A 4,225-nucleotide genomic window follows, 5' to 3' on the forward strand; every position below is an offset into this window, starting at 1 on the left:
TCTTCTTCATGATGTGGTGCTCTATATTAGAGGGTATTTCACAATAGAAGGTTGTATCCTTCAGTTGGTCCTCAACAAAATCCTTGTAGTATTCCACATCCACAATAACAATTGCACCTCCTTTATCTGCTTGCTTAATTATTATTGTTTCATCGACTTGTAAGCGTTTAAGTGCAGATATCTCTGATTTGTTAATGTTAGGTCTAACCTTAGTAATGTGTTTTAGGAGAAAAATTGATAAGATATCAATATATTGGTCAAGGTAGATATTTCTGCCTGTTGGTGGGGTAAAATTTGATTTATTCCTTACTAAGGATTCTTCGGTTTCATTACTATTATTATTATTATTATTATTATTATTAGTATTATTATTATTATTACTTTTTTTTCTTCTTTCAAATATGCTTCCATTTCTTGCCGAGTGTCTTCCCGACTCCTAGGGCAAAGAAACTCATAGTATACAATGGTAGGCCATTAAACCAAACTCAGTAGTTCGTTCATTTTTTTTTTTTTTTAAGTTAAATTAAAATACATGAGCAGCAACAGTTCTCACATCGACAATGCTCTTCTCAATACGTGTGATGTACCAGTTAAGACAATCTTTTGCACTTCTTGCAGGGATGGTAAGCCAGGAATCATTCTCATATAATTTTCGGTTCCCTTCTTGATCATTTCTAGTGCTCCTACGATCACTGGTATTGTAACCGCCTTGAGATGCCACATTTTCTCAATTTCAATGAGTAGGTCTTTATATTTTCTGAGCTTGTCAAACTCTTTCGCTGAGATATTATGATCACAGGGGATGCTCATGTCGATCAATAAGCAAACTTTATTGTTTTGGTCTTTCACAACAATATCTGGTTTATTGGCCTTGATGGTTCGGTCTGTATGTACTGGAAAGTCCCACAGAATGGTTACATTTTCTCCTTCAGTTACAGCCTCAGCGTGGTGATTATACCACTTGTCGGCAGTTTTGATATTGTAATGCCGACTTATTAGCCAGTGGAGATATTGGCAACTCTGTCATGTCTTAATTATACTCCACTGGTGCTAAGACTTACATCCAGAGATTAGGTGGTCCACTGTTTCAATCATGTCGTTGCAGAATTGGCATTTTGGGTCTGCTCCATTTTTCATCACATTGGCCTGGTAGTTCCGGGTTAATAGGCTTTAATCTTGAGCAGCCATGATGAAACCTTCGCTCCCTGCTTTTAGCCCTGAGCTCCGTAGCCACTGATGGGTTTGCTTCTGGTCAACATCAGCTTGTTTGCTACGGGCCACATATTTGCCGTGCAGAGGTTTCTCTTCCCACCTATCAGCCAATGCTCGTGCGTTTTTCGTTGCCATTATTTTCACCTTCTTTGCAACAACAGTTGCCGACGTACTTCCCTCGGGTTGTTCAGTTTGGGTATCCTGCACGAGATCAATAGCAAATTTTTTGCTTTCCTTTATGATAGAATGAAGCTTCTTTCGTCTCTCGTGATTTTCTACGAGCTTTAGCATCCAGTCATTCGATATTTCGAGATATTTGGCCAGTCCAATTGTTTTGTAAGCTAGTTCAAATTGGATCAGGCCTCGACCTCCTTGGGCTCTGGGAAGGTAAAGGCGATCTACGTCTGCCTTTGAGTGGTGCATCCTATTACAACTCAGCAGATTGCGTATTTTTCTATCTATATTCTTTACTTCACTCATATTCCAGTTCAACACATTGTAGCTATAAGTAACAACTGGAACTGCTAAGGAATTTATAGCTAACACCTTGTTACGTGCATTTAGTTCAGATTTCGGGACTGCACGAACTCTCCTATAACATTCCTTCCTGATTTTCTCTTTCATGCTTCCATGCTGAATACCAGAGCCTTCATTTATCCCTAAATATTTGTATGTTTGTTCTTGCTCAAGCTTTCTTATGACTGAATTTGTGGTCTTCACTTTCCCTTTCTGAAAGTGGCCTTGGCACACTTCTCAAGTCCAAACTCCATCCCGATGTCATCGCTGAATGCTTTCACGGTGCGCAATAGGCCTTCAAGTTCATTATTGTCTTTACCATAAAGTTTTAAGTCATCCATATAAATAGATGGCTTATTTTTTTATTGGCAATTTTATACCCATACCCTGTTCTGTTTAATTCACTTGTAAGGGGTATTAGGGCTATGCAGAATATTAAAGGTGAAAGTGAGTCACCTTGAAAAATTTCACAGTTGATGTTTATATTTTCTGAGGCAACTACTCCATTAGAGTGGTATAATTGGAGATTCGTATTCCACAACGACATATTGTGCTTCAGGAAGTTTGAAATCACAGGGAAATTTTGAAGATGTCCAGCGATCTCAAGATCCATGGATGCGGTATACTGTCGAAGGCTTTTTTGTAGTCAATCCATGCGGTGCTGAGATTTCTGCTTTCTGCGCTGTTGTGACAGTTCTCAAGGATCATACGATTGATTAGCAGTTGATCTTTGCATCCGTAAGAGCCTCGGCGGCACCCTTTTTGTTCAATGGGGAAAATATCGTTCTTCTCCATGAATGCATATGTTTTTCTCCGCCAGGATAGATGTTAGGATTTTATACGTGGTGGATAGACAGGTTATAGGCCGATAGTTTTTTGGAAGGTTGGTTTCGTTATTCTTTGGGAGTAGGTAAGTAATGCCACTTGCTAACCATTCAGGTGTTTTCTTTGGGTCTCTCATAATTCCATTGAGCAGTTGAACTAGCTTACTGTGTGCGCATGGGAGCGATGCGAGCCAGAAATTCGGCACCCTATCTTTACCGGGGGATTTCCAATTATGGGCCTTCGTGAGTGCCTTTCTTAGGTCTGCTATTGTGATGTCTTCCCATGCTTGTTGTTGTAAATTTTGGTAGGATCCTTCAGTTTGTATAATCCAGTCTGCATTTATGTTGTACGTCTTCTCGTCACTCCAAATCCTTTTCCAAAAGTTTTGAACTTCTTCCATGGGAAGGGGGTCTTTAACGGTTACTTCCTCCTTCCCTATTTCTCTGTAGAATTTTTGGCATTGGATGTGAACAGCTTATTTTGCTTGTAAAACTTGTTTCTCTTCTCAAATCTTCGTATTCTTTGGGCTTTTGCTTGGACTTTTTGTTTCAGTGTTTCTTTTATTGATATCAGTTCTTCTCTTGGTGAGGATCCAAATTTTCTCTTCATCTTTCTTCCTGTTCTGGATCTTACATCATTTCCACATATTAGTTCATTTAATATTGATATTTCCCCTCTCATAAATTCAATCTCTTTTTCAATTTTACTTCTCCAGGTTTGATTTCTTCCCAGGTTTTGTTTTCTTTGTTTTTTCGGGGGCATACATCTGGTTTCAATTGCCCTAGCAGAAGCGTAAATAATTTCATTAACTCAGTAAAATCAGGTTTTAATTCTCGTATTATTTCATTTGTTACATAGTTGCCAATTTGATTTGTTTTTTATTTTGGTTTGTATTTGAGAGTTTATGAAGTGGTTCTCTATCATTCATACTTATATGTTTTACAACTTCAAGCGTATTCAGGATTTTCTGCCTCATTTCTGCCATAGACTCTCTGTGTTCTTCAGCAAATGCGAGATCTTCAGTTACTGTTGTTTTTTGTTTTCCTGGCTATCTTTAACAGGTACAATAGAATTTCTTGTATCTTCAGGCTTTGCGTACTTTGGTCAGATGGCAGTCTTTCAATTAAGCCTCGTGGCGGGCTATACTGTTCATCTGATTCTTCATTTCCTTTGTGTCTTATATTTATGTCATTTTCCGTTGCGTGCTTGATCGCGCTTATTTCACTGTCTGTGAGTCCGTTATTTCTAAGGATATCCCTCCTCACATTTGCTAATTTGTTCTCGTCCAAATAGGGCCTACTGTCTTAATTCCGTGTTCTCCATATACTGTAAGAGTTTGCGGTGTGTTTCTCTTGAGATGGCCTACCTAATGCATAGTAATAAGCGTATATTACTTCTTTATACTCTTCTCGCGTCCATTTGTTCCGCTTACATTTTTCTTTCTGTGGTGGTTGTGGTGGTGAACTTGGAGGGCTCGAGTTGGGGGATTTCCCGTTCAAGTGACCATCCATGTCCGTATTCGGAGAAGAGTTTGTGCCAGTTGATGACTTTTCGATCCCAGGCTTGCTCTTCCCTGGGGGACGCGCTTCCAGATTAACCATAGGACAAGCGATTTGGTATACTGATTTAGTTTTCCTTTTAGTTTCCAAAACATTTTGGTGCTACGATAATG

The sequence above is a fragment of the Octopus sinensis genome, unplaced genomic scaffold, assembly GCF_006345805.1.
Source record: "Octopus sinensis unplaced genomic scaffold, ASM634580v1 Contig15825, whole genome shotgun sequence".
NCBI lineage: Eukaryota > Metazoa > Mollusca > Cephalopoda > Octopoda > Octopodidae > Octopus > Octopus sinensis.